Source organism: Vulpes lagopus, chromosome 24, assembly GCF_018345385.1.
Source record: "Vulpes lagopus strain Blue_001 chromosome 24, ASM1834538v1, whole genome shotgun sequence".
Classification (NCBI taxonomy): domain Eukaryota; kingdom Metazoa; phylum Chordata; class Mammalia; order Carnivora; family Canidae; genus Vulpes; species Vulpes lagopus.
In genome coordinates this window covers 41,466,290-41,479,728 of record NC_054847.1, presented here as the reverse complement: position 1 = coordinate 41,479,728, position 13,439 = coordinate 41,466,290, and the positions used below count along the sequence as shown (strand labels likewise).

The 13,439-nt window shown below is 44.5% G+C and overlaps 1 protein-coding gene across 3 annotated transcripts in view; it reads left to right on the top strand.

The window, feature by feature from the left end:
* The window catches only part of ALPK2 (alpha kinase 2), a 120,128-nt gene that overhangs the window by 49,215 nt on the left and 57,474 nt on the right, over positions 1 to 13,439 (top strand). The window lies entirely within an intron of this gene.

Sequence of the window (13,439 nt, the reverse complement as noted above, 5' to 3'; positions counted from 1 at the left end):
CACTTTATGGCCTTTGGTATTATAAGTAGATCCTCTGGTTCCCTTCGCTTACCAATTTTCCACTACCAAATTGCTTCCCATTGCTCTTTGGGCCCTAGGAATGGATTACTGCGTACTAAACTGTAAACACCTTGCACGTGGCTTCCCTTGTGAATGCTGGTGATTCACATATAACTTGGTCCCATCAGTGCCTTGTTAGCTTGCCCAGATCGCTGGCCAGACCCAGGGAGACCTTACCACGTGCCCCTCGCATTGAAGACCTTCTGCCATACTGCCTCCATCTACCTCTGAGTGGCAAAGCAGACAAACTCACTGGTTTCTTCACCTGGAAAATGGAGCATTCTTTCAGACGTGTGGTGTTTCTTCTGTCTTCTTACCTTGGAATGCCCTCGCTCGGCGTATTGCCAGCTCAACTCCTTTCTTCTTTCAAGGCCAAGATCCTGCAAGGTACTTCCATTTGCATCCCACTCCTGAAGCACAGTCCTCACCCTTCACTATGATTTCTCTTTCCAGAGAAACACAGCTTTTTAAAAACACTTTTAATTTATTTTATTCATGAGAGAGGAAGAGAGAGAGAAGCAGAGACACAGGCAGAGGGAGAGGCAGGCTCTATGCAGGAAGCCCGACGTGGGACTCCATCCCAGGACCCCAGGATTACACACTGAGCTGAAGGCAGATGCTCAACCGCTGAGCCACCCAGGGATCCCAAAACATAGCATTCTTATTCACATACTCTGTGTGTTATAGTGAGCTCTGGGCCTGAGTTTGAGTCTTGCCTGACTGCCTGCTGACTGTGACCCTGGGAAAAACCACCTATGCTCTCCCGGGTCCACTTTCTTCATCTAAAGCAGAAAACAGGGCAGCCTGTGTCTCATGAATAAATAAATAAAATTTCTTAAAAAGAAAGAAAGAAAGAAAGAAAGAAAGAAAGAAAGAAAGAAAGAAAGAAAACAGAAATAAGAATAATGCCTGATAGGGTGTTGTGAGGATTAAAGCCTTGAGGATTAAAGCCTTGCATGTAAAATGCTTATCACAGTACCTATGGTGCAGTTAGCATGTAATAAGTATTATCATTTTTATTTTAATATTTACCTTTTTAAAAAAGATTTTATTTTTGAATACTCTCTATACCTAACATGGAGCTCAAACTCACAACCCCCACATCAAAAGTCATATGCTTGGGATCCCTGGGTGGCGCAGTGGTTTGGCACCTGCCTTTGGCCCAGGGCGCGATCCTGGAGACCCGGGATCGAATCCCACATCAGGCTCCCGGTGCATGGAGCCTGCTTCTCCCTCCGCCTGTGTCTCTGCCTCTCTCTCTTTCTCTCTCTGTGACTATCATAAATAAATAAAAATTAAAAAATTAAAAAAAAAATAAAGTCTATAAAAAAAAAAGTCATATGCTCTACTGCCTGAGCCAACCAGGCCCCCCTATTATTTACCTTCTTAATACATATGTCCTCCCCCCCCCCCCCATATCAAGGCATATATGAGGGCTGGCTGTGAGTGGTTTTATACCTTTCTAAATTGAAATTTTCACTGAGACACTTGTACATGCACACACAGTTCTAAGAAACCACATGGAGAGATCCCTATACACTTTGCCCCCTTCCCACTTTGCCAGGTTCCCCTGATGGTAACATTTTGAAAAACTATAGCATAATATCACAACCAAAATATTGACATTGATACCATCTAGCCATCTCATTCAAATTTTCCCAGTTTTACTTGTGTGTTTACCAAAATTTATCACCTGTGTAGGCTCATGTGATAAATGCAGTGTGACACTTCATGCTAATCGGAGTTCAGCCTCGTAGCTAGGCAGGAGATACCATAACACAGTATGTGGCAGCTTGAGATGTGCATGGCCGTCCAGTGACAGGCAGGACACACAGTAGGTCTCCAATAAATTTTTTTTTTAGCATAGGAAAACACCAAGCAGATAATCTAAGCCTCTTTATAATATAGTTTTCATCTCTGGGACAGAGCAACCTGAGATTTGAATTCATCTGCATAATAAAATGCAAACACCTCCACCCCCCACCCCCACACCTCCCTCCACCACCCAATAGCAACTGTTAAAACAGACTCCAGAAGGCTGATAAGCCAGCTCTCTACTGATGAGAGGAAGGGCCGAAGTTTATAATCGCTCGTCTCTTAGCACACAGCAGTCAGGCCTCTTGTCAACACCATCCCACGGCTGACCCAGCAAGTAACACAAACATTTGTTTTGTTTTTAATCACAAAGCCTGCTGTGCTGCTTCCGCCAAATGCCATTACTGCCCTGCACCTGCAGGATTAGCGGGTGCCCTGGCTCGCCGTGGTAATTGCACTCAGTGATTGTTAAATAATCAATGGAAAGTCATTCGAAGCCCCAGCTCTGCTACTAACAGTGCAGCCTGCAGACCAGCTTGTCAAAGAACAGAATCTCAAACCCTGCCCCAGCCTTGCTACATCAGGATCTGCATGTTAACCTGATTCCTAGGTGATTCGAATACACACTGAAGTTCCAGAAGCTCTGTTCTGCAGAGAGGAGATCTTCTCAGATTAAAAAGAGACCATAAAGCAGCGGCTTGGCTGGTTGGCTGGGACCTTAAAACAGTCTGATTCCTGAGTTCAGCCCCCAAAGATTCTAAGGTAATTTGGTCTGGGTGTGGCTTGGGCATTGGGGGTTTTAAAAGCTCCTGAGTGGTTCTCTGTATCTACAAATTTGAGAATCGTAGCTGTGCTTTAGAACCATCCCCGTATTTTCTACATGTAGAGATGCCTAAGCCCCACCCCTGGAAGTCCTGAAGTCAGGCTTGTACACCTGTTGCCTTAGTGGAATGGAAGGGTCCGCTTGGAAGGGTCCGCTTGGAAGGGTCCCCCTGGAGGTTCGAGGTTGAAGACCCACAGAGCAGGGCTCTGTGAGAAATCAAGAATGCAGGGAGCTGAAGGTCGTAGGCTTCATGAAAGCATTCTTTGAGGGATTCTTGAGCCCCCTGCCCCTGATTTCCTTCCAGTCTTAGCTGAGTAACAAAGCCCCAGGTTTATTCACTCCGTTTCAAACACACAATGAGTATTCTCCACACATAAGATGCTGCTGCTCTCGTGCAATGTCCACATTCCTGAAACACCTCATATTCTGCAAAAAACACACTTTAAATTATCAGGGTCTCTGGGGAAAATAGCATTCCCTGCCAGTCACTTCAGAAACAGGTCATTTGAAAACCAATGACAAAAGCAAAAACATGTGCACGGGAAGTTCCTTCACTTGGACCGTCCAGGGAGGCAGCTCGCGTTGGCCGGTGGTTGCTGGGGCAGATATTAAAAATACACAAGAGGGGCACCTGGGGGGCTCAGTGGTTGAGCATCTGCCTTCGGATCAGGTCGTGATTCCGGGGTCCTGGGATCCAGTTCTGGGTTGGGCTCCCCGCGGGAAGCCTGTTTCTCCCTCTGCCTATGTCTCTGCCTCTCTGTGTCGCTCACGAATAAATAAAATCTTAAAAAAAAATACACAAGCTAACTGAGTGGAAAGGCTGGTAGCCCTCTAGTAGGGCAAGTCTGAGGGTGCCCCAGCTTCAGGGACAGAAGTGAGTGTCTGGGGGTGACTGCTGGGGAGCTAGGCCTGGGGATGGGGGTGGGGAGTGCCTCCTGAGCTCAGACACAGGCCTGGAGCGCACGTCTCAGGAGAGAGGAGTGCCAGGACAGGCCTCATTTTTAACTTTATTTGAATATATCCAGAGAGTCTCTGCTGCCAATGCAAAAGTTAGGTTGCAGTCTCTTACCCTTTCCTGCTCAAGATTCTCTACTTTATGCCAGGGCTCCTGGGCCTAGGAGAAATCAAGAATGAAGCAGTGTAGCGTCTGCGTTATACCGACACCATCCCCCTACTAACTCCTCTCTTAGGGAGCACTCCCTACAGAGCAGGTGTTGTAGCACAGGGTCGCAGGGGGCCCAAGGCCTCTCCCCAGCCCAGGGGCCCAGGGCGGCGCAACACCACCGCATCACCATTGCTAGGGCTTGGATTATCTGCACTGGGATCATCCACTATGGTGCTTGTTTAGGAGCACAAATCTCTAAATTTTACCTTGGGCTTGTTGGATTTGTGCTTGTAATGAGCACCGTAGGTGGTTCTTCTGCGCAAGTAAAACTCCAACGGTGAGCTTCCTTAGATAGAGACCCTGAGTGACTACTACCACCTGAGGCATTCCCGGAAAGAATCACGGGATTTGGGAAGCAACAGGAAGTTTAGGGCTTGTCGAGGGTAACCCCTTTGCCCTAAGAGGGGGGAAAACACCTCTTGATGGATGTTTCTCTGCTTTCTAGTTGGCTTGCTATAAACGCAGCTTGTTCTTCACCTGTCCGGCCGCTGAAATAAATACAGATCCTGACTTGTAACTAATCCAAAACAGGTGTGCCATCTACAGCTGAGCTTTATTTTAAGGAGGAGTTCAGTGACAGGAATTTGAGGGGTCGCAGTGGAGGCCAGAGAGAGGAGGGTCGCTTGGCTGCTTGGGTGGGTTTAAGTCCCTGTAGCAAAACTCTCATCAGTTCTTTGGGTGGGAGCCAGGTGCCAGAGACATGCTTTATTGGTGGTTTTTTGGCTATGACAGAAAGTGAACTGGCTTTGCTGATAATGGGATAGGAAAGATGTGGAACTAACCATCCCTCTGTCAATATAAATGATAAAGCTGTGGCAGAAAGGGGTGGGAGCAGTCCCCAGTAGATCACCAGATGAACCAGACAAAGTAGAGAGTACAGAATCAGACCCAAGAATATATTGGAATTTGGTTTATTATAGAAATATCCTTTCAAGTTTTAGGAAAGAAACAATATCTTCGATGCTGACATGATTAGTCATCTGGGTGGAGGAAAAAATAAGCCTGGTATCTTGCAGTGGACCCCAAATAAACTCCAGATGGATCTCTGAGATATATATATATATATATATATATATATATATATATTTATTTATTAAAACCCCCAAGCTATAAACTACTAGAAAAAATATTGCAAACTATTTTTAGGAACTTGAAAGCTATGAGATCTTCTTGGGACACAAAGAATGGAAAAAGAAAGAAAGAAAACATTGATCATTTTGGTTACATTGAGCTAATGTCTATATAACATTATAAACATTATAAAACATTATAAAACATTATAAACATTATAAACATTATAAAACATTCTGTTTTGTCAGAAACAAAAGTAAACAAAAGTGACACACTGGAAGAAATGTGTAGGACACACGTAACAGGCAAAGATTAATTTCCAAAGTATATAAAAACAGATAAGAAAAAGTTGAATTTTAAGAAAAGGTAAAAGTAAATAAACTCAAGGTTCGCAGAAGAGGATATAGAAATGGTTGCTAAACACATAAGATTTTCAGCCTCATGAGTAATTAGGAAAATATAAATTTAAAAAGTATCTCTCATCCATGAGATAGGCAAAAAACTTACAGGATGGTAGATAATATCAAGGTGTTGAGACTATGGAGAAATGGGTACTTTGTCAACAAGAGTGTAACGTGGTGATATCTTTTAAAATTAATAATATCTTTTAAAATTAATTAATATCTTCTAAAATTAAAAAGGGCATTACCCACTATACTGCAGTTTCATGGGCCCAAGAGACACGTACCATGACGTAGAGCAAGAAAAGTATATTACAGAATGATTCACACAACATGGTACCAGGTATGCTCCCCCCTGAACCAACCCATAATCATATATGTCATTTGTACACAAACAGGGAAGTACATAAAATTATCTTTGTTAAAAGTAGAAGGATCCACACCAAAATGACAACCACGATAACTCTGGCAGGAGAGGGCGTGTGAATAGAAAACTAGTATTCAGATAGGTGTTTAGTGATGTTATAGTTTTTGAGGGAACTATTCCTTTGTTACTTGTATTCTTGAAAACCAGTATGTTTTAAAAGGAGAATAAACTGAGGTCTAAGAATCCGTGATTTGGAGCCTAGTTCTGCCATTAACCAGCTCTGTGTCCCTGAGTCCACTTCTCCTCCTCCTTGGGCCTCTTCCTCAGTTTTTCCTTAAACTGAAGGCGTTAAACTTGATCTCTAAGTTTCCAAGGCTCTAAAGTCCCATGAATCCCTAATTCCACATCAGCTACCCAAATAAATGTCAAATAGAGTGGAAGAAAATGTGGATCTCAAGGGGGAGGAAAGCCTTTCTAAGCATAAGGGCAAAAAGTGATAAATTTGACAATGTAAGAATTTTGCATGTTGAAAACCCCACAGGCAGAATTTAAAAACAAATAAAAAATTTAGAAAAGTACATAGTGGAGGTGTATAGACAAAGAAAGCAGCATAAGAACAGATGAACATCTGATCCAAAATAGGCAAAGAAATCAAATAGTTCACACAAAAAAAGTACAATTACTTCATAAACTTATCAACTGATTTTCTTCCTTCCTGCCTTCCCTCCTTTGTCAGTTTTCAGAGATTTGCTTTTAAAGAGATGATATCACCAGCTGATAAGACTGTGAAGGATCAGGCTTTCTTCTATGCTGCTGGTGGTGGGAGTGCAAATTGCTGTCCCATTCCTGGGTGGCAGATTGGCAATACTTACTAATACCTTTAAAGTGTGAACTCTGGCCCAGTAATTCACCAAACGAGGTGATCAGCGCTATCAACAGAGCTAGGTGGACAAAAATGCTCATTGCGGCCTGACTTGTAATAAGGAAATTTTGGGACCAATCTAGATATTTAAGAGCGGAGGCGGGGTGGGGATGGTTAAATATTGTACAAAATCCTTTGGAAAACCACACAGCCATCACAGATCATGCTTTGAAGACATTTAAGGATGTGAAAAGATGCTTGTAAACAAATGACGAAGCAATATGTGTGTGTGTGTGTGTGTGTGTGTAGTCTCTTTATTGGAAAAATGAGGTTTCATGAGAGGAAGCTCCAGCTCTTCCCCTGTGCTCCCCCAGACCCTAAGGGAAACCCCTGGTCATTTTTCTGTCCAGTGCCTTTACACCTTGCTGCAATTCTAGCATAAACGAGTCAGTCTCAAAATCACTTACTGAGCTCTTGCCTAAGGGAACTGACAAAAACTGGTGGCTTTTAAAAGGAAAGAGCCGGGTCCTTGGGTGGCTCAGCGGTTTGGCGCCTGCCTTTGGCCCAGGGCGTGATCCCAGAGTCCTGGAATCGAGTCCCACGTCGGGCTCCCTGCATGGAGCCTGCTTCTCCCTCTTCCTGTGTCTCTGCCCCCCCACCCCCGTGTCTATCATGAATAAATAAATAAAATATTTAAAAATAAATAAATAAAAGGAAATAGCCTCAGGAGCTAGATGGACACAGTTAGGTGCCCGACTCTGGATTTCAGCTCAGGTCATGATCTCAGGGTCATGAGCTGGATCTCAGGGTCATGAGATCCATCAAGCCCCAAGTTGGGCTCTGCGCTCAGCATGGAATCTGCTCCCTCTCCCTCTACCCCTCCCCCATTCCCTATCTACTCTCTCTCAAAGATAAAAAAAATAAATAAAAATCTCTTCTTGTCTTCCAGCTACTTTACAATATAAATAAGCTCCACTCCATTTTCCTTGAAAGACGATGTATATATATGATAATACTACAGCTTTTCTAAATCCCTTAAGGGGCTGCCCCAAATCTAGCAAGAGAACCTTTCTCTTTGATCAGTGAAAAGTAGTTCTCTTTGATGCTGAAAGTTAGATACTGCATAGAGGCCCCATGAGCATCCAAGGGGCCTAAATATTGTTAAAAATAGAACCAGTAAATATAGATAAAATCCCCTTTCTTACCACTTTCCTAGAGTTGTATGTGGTGAGACTGCACTAGGTGAGATGTTACATCCCCACCCCCACCCCCACCCCCCGGGGGCAGGGGCGGGAGCGGGGGGGGGGGCGGGGGGGTTACTCTATGATGGTAAGCAAGGTGTCCTGACTGAATATTTATATCTCCACCCCCCCCCCAGTCATATGTTAAAGCTCTAACTCCCACAGTATTGGATTTTAGAGGTGGGGCCTTTAGGAGGTAATTAGGTAATTAGGTTTAGATGCCATCGTGAGGGTGGAGCCCCCATGATGGGGTTAGTGTCCTTGTAGGAAGAGAGACCACAGCTGGCCCTCCCTCCCACCCTTCTTCCCTCTCCTTCTCCCTCCCTCTCCTCTCTCTTACTATCTCTCCCTCTCTCCCTCCCTCCCCTCTCTTTCCATGTATATGTATATATGTGTGTCTCTTTCTCCCTCTTCTCTCTCTCTCTCTCCCTCTCTCTCTCCCTCTCTCCCTCTCTCTCCCTCTCTCTCCCTCTCTCTCCCTTCCTCCCCTTCTCTCTCTCTCTCTCCTTCTGTGTTTGAGTGTGGATATATGTGTGTGTCTCTCTCTCCTTTCTCTCTCCCCCTCTCTCCCCTTCCCTCTAGCTCCCTCCTTCCCTCACATGCCATGTGAGGACAGAGCAAGAAGGCAGACACGTGCAAGCCAGGACAAGGGTCCTCACCTGGAACCACACTGGTTCTCCAGAACTGTGAGAAATAGCGTTCCTGTTCCTTCAGCTGCCCAGGCTATGGCATTTTGTTATAGCAGCCCGAACAGACTGAGACATAAGGTCACCCTCAGAATTCAGAGCCCCCGGTAATTTGGGAACTACTTGGTGCATTAATGTAATAAATTACCAAAAATCATCCCTATAGTCTACAGTAGCTTTCCTTTGTATGTTATTTAAACCAGAGGTTATTCAGTGGGAGGCTGTAAGTTTGTTTTCTATTTTTAAGATTTTATTTATTCATGAGAGACACAGAGACACAGGTAGAGAGAGAAGCAGGCTCCCTGTGGGGAGCCTGATGAAGGACTCGATCTCAGGACTCTGGGATCACGACTTGAGCTGAAGGCAGACGGTCAACCACTGAGCCACCCAGGTGCCCCTGTAAGTTCTTATGAATGATGATTTTGGTATTTTTGTGTTCATGGCATGACACTTCTATGACACTCTAGTAAGGCATTTTTCTGAAATGGCATTTTTACTTACCAAAACCAAGCAATAAGCGAGTCATACCAGGCAGTTGTGTAGTTAAAAAGCATCAAGATGAAGCTGTTGTGGAGGTACACTCTTAGATCGTCATCTCGAGTTCTGTACCTGGTCAAACATCTGCACTGACTGTAGAGAGAAACAAGGGTTGTCAGCCATAAAAATAGCAACGATTCATAGAGTGTTTGCATCTTCCAGCTACTGTCAATGCCCTACGTTTGGTATTAATCCCTGTGATGAAAGTGTGAGCTGGCGCACGAAGCTCAAAGAGCTTAATTAACATGCCCACAGCACATCTATCTTAAGTGACAAAATTGGAATTTACATCCTGAGGAAATCAGATCAGCACAAGCACAAACTGAGGCTGATGGTTGTGAGGGCCAGTGTGTTCTGATGGGCAGGAGAGTCAGAAACGTTGAGGTCAAAGAACCCTACTGACTGACTCCAACATCCAGATGGTCTATGAAATTATCTAGTTGTCACCCAAGTCACCTGCAGCTACGGGTGAAGACAGGTTCCAGCTACTCACTGCCTGAAGATTTTCTTTGTGGCTTGGGAGGTTGTCTGGCCACACGTGACAAGGCAACTAGAAGGAGGAAACCTCACTTTCCCGTAGGATGACTCTAAGGCATGTGCCACACAGTGTTGTAGCAGGGCCTGTGGGATCGGGCCCCTGTGTTCACGGCTGCAATATGTTCAGTCCTGTGCTGGCTCTTCCCTCCCCTAACTCACACTCCTCCTCTCCTGTGCTCCCTGAGGTCACCTCCCTGAGAAACTAACTGCACCCCTGTTCTTGTCTCATGTCAGCGTTTTGGAGGGCTGACTCAAATGAAGACCACTCCTAAAGCCTCCAGTAAACGTGCAATCTCCCATTCCTGGAACACAGAGGGAACTCTCTTTAAAGGCTTGAGTGTGAAGGCATCTGGCCAATGCCTCAAGGCCTAGCGTTCAAATGCCACTCGTTTCATAACACTTCCGGAATCCTAATGTCCCCGCCTAAGCATCCTGCCCTGATCTGCCCTATGGCTCTTCATTTCACCGACTTTAGAGCTTTTGCTGCAAATCACACTAGATTAGATGAACAGTACACTGATTCTGCAGGGGTCAGGGACAAGCCGTATTGAGAACGTCTGGTGCCCGATGGTTAGAGATGCCCAATAAACACGTTGCACCCAGCATTTGATCACAACCCACTTGTGAAAGGGGGTTCCAACTCAGCCAGTGTGACAAGAACTTCAGAAACTTTGTAAACCAAAGTAATAAGAGAAGATTTGAATTGTAATAATTCATCTCAAACCATAGAGTGGTACAAATGTGGGAAAGTGGTGTTTTAGTTTACTAGGGTTGCCATAATAAAATGCCACAGACTGGCCGGCTGAAACAATGGAAATTAGATTCCCCACAGTTCTGGAGGCTGGACATGCAAAGCCAAGGAGGTAGTTGGTCCAGTAGGTTTCTTCTCGGGCCTCTCTCTGTAGCTTGAGGATGGCCACCTTCTCCCTGCTAGTGTCTCGTGTCTGTTTGTGTCCTAATCTCCCTTTCTGGCAATGACACCAGTCATATTGGTTTAGGGCCCACCTGAATGACCTCATTTTACCTTAATTATCTCTTTCAAGGCTCTCTCTACAAAAATCATGTCATTCTGAGGTACAGGGACTAGGACTTCAACATATGAATTGGGGCAGGGGACATTTTTAGCACAGAACGAGTCTATAAATTTCTCACAGACCATTTTGGGGTATACGTCAAAAAGAATGAAGATCTGGAAAGTCAGTACTTAAGTATCTCAGAACTCAGACTGGGAAACTCCACAATTCCAGAGAAGCAAATATGCCCAGTTTCTTCTTATGAAATGAGGATGGCTGGATGCTGGCTAAGGGGCCACCTGGGCAGATTGTCCAAACCCAGGTAACACGGTGGGAGGCAGAACAATGGCTCCCAAGATTAGGTCCATCACCCCTGTTCCTAGAACTTGTGAATATATTATCATACATGGTGTAAGGGACTTTGCAGACGGAAGTTAAGTGTTTTGATTTGGGGAATTTACTCTGGATTCTCCAGTGATCCAAGTGTAGTCACGAGTTCTTAAGTTGAGAGGGAGAGAAGAGGGTCAAAGTCCAAGAAAGATCTGAAGACCTCCACGCCGCCGCTGGCTTTGAATTTGGAGGAAGGGGCCATGAGTCAGGGAATGCAGGCAGCCTCCAGAAGCTGGAAAAGTTAAGCAGATGTTCTTCTGGAGCCCCTAGAAGGAGTGTAGCTTTGCTGCTACCTTGATTTTAGCCCCATGAGATCCATGTTAGGCTTCTGAATTGCAGAACTGTAAGGTAATACATATGTATTGTATGGTAATACTGACGTATTCTTGTAGGGTAAGACATATGTATTCTTATAAGGGATTGAGTTTGTGGTAATTTGTTGCAACAGCCACAAGCCGCTACTGCAGACAGATAGGGTAACTTAAAATCAAGGTACCTTGGGGACACCTGGGTGGCTCAGTGGTTGGGCATCTGTCTTTGGCTCAGGGGAAGTCTTGCATTGGGCTCCCCGCATGGAGCCTGCTTCTCCCTCTGCTTGTGTCTCTGCCTCTCTCTGTATGTCTCTCATGAATAAATAAATAAAATCTTAAAAAAAAAAAAAAAAAAAAACCACGACAGCAAAGTGCCTCAGAGCCAAGTCTGGAGATGTCCTTTTTCAGGTTTTTACTTTAGATATCAGAGAGGGAACCCGTTCATGACACAGGCTTTGCAAATTCCAGTGGCCTCTGGCTTAGGAAATCTGATGTGGAAGAGAAAACAAGAACCATGGCAATCTACCCAGAATGAGACCAGCTTCATTTAAAATGAGTATGACATTTTGGAGTTCAGGAAGCCTCGGAGAGTGAGGACAGAGCCATGGACGCCACAGCTAATCCGCTCTGGGACTCCTGGGCCCTTCCCAGACTTTGCCTAGAACATCTCCAAGTGCACAACCTCAGGTGTCCAGAGGAGCAGAGCACACCTGCACGGGGCTGGGCTCCAGAGAAGGCCAGGCCCACTGCAGGGCAGCCTGGAGGAGGCGTGGACCCCTGAGCAGCTCTGGTGCCCGACCTCTCAAACCGGACACTACTGACCTTGGGAGCGGGGCAGCTCTGTGTTAGGGACAACTGTCCTGCACACTGTAGGATGTTTAGCAGCATCTCTGGCCAATCTCACCCTCTCATCCCTCTGGCCATTTCTCACCCCCACCGTAGCTGATAGCCAAGAATACCTCTAGACATTGCCAAATATCCCCTGGGGGAGGGGCAAAAATGACCCCATGGCCATTAGCTGTGGCTCAACTCTATCCCCTCAAGATTGACAGGAGAGGAACAGCTAGGTCGTCTCAATCCGCGCTGCCCAACAGAGACCTAACACAAGCCACATACATAATTTTTTGCACGTCCACACAGTGAGCAACCATCACCACCATTTAATTCCAGAATATTTTCATCATCCTCAAAAGAAACCCATACTCATGAACAGTCATTTCCTATTCTGCTCTCCCCCAAGCACTTGGCAAACCTTAATTTGCTTTTGTCTCTGCAGATTTGCCTATTCTGGATATTTCATGTACATGCAATTGTACATATGTGGATTTTGTGTGTCTGCCTCCTTTCACTTGGAATATTATTATCAAGGGTCATCCATGCCGATCATCTATCAGTACTTCCATTCTCTTTTAGGGCTGAATAAGATCACACTGTATGGACATACCACATTTATTTTAATTCATTCATCAGTTGACAGACATCTGGGCTGTTTCCACTTTGTAGCAATTTTGTGTGGACATATGTTTTCGGTTCTCTTGAGCAAATGCCCAAGAGTGGGGTTGCTAGGTGACTTTATGTCTAACTTTTTGAGGAACCACCATACTGGTTTTCAAAGCAGCTGCACCATTTTATATTCCTACGGTAGTGTACAGGGGTGAGCCGCACACATAACTTTACTTTTTTGGAAGCTATATTTTGAAGTTATAAGACCTAGGTAAAGTAAGCTTTTATTTTGTGTTAATTAAATATAACCAAAATATTATTTCAATATATAATCCCTATACACAAATGGATATTTTACATCCTTTTTTTCTGGTATTAAGTTTTCAAAATGTTACACTTATATTGTATCTCAATCTGGATGCTAACTATTCACTGGAAATGAGCTATATTCAGATTTCATGAAATTAGCAATCAAAAGAGTTAATTCACATACCCAAATTGTTCCAAACCCACTTAAAAATTTTACTGTGTAAAAAAAATTTTACTGTGTGTATCACATGTCAGTTTTTTAATTTACATGTGAATTAATTAAAATTAAATAAAGTTTAAAATCCAGTTCCTTTAGTTGCACTAGGAACATTTCAGGTGTTCATTAGCCACAAATGGCTGATGTCTTCTGGATTGGACATCTCAGCTCTAAGTTATTTTTGTTACAAT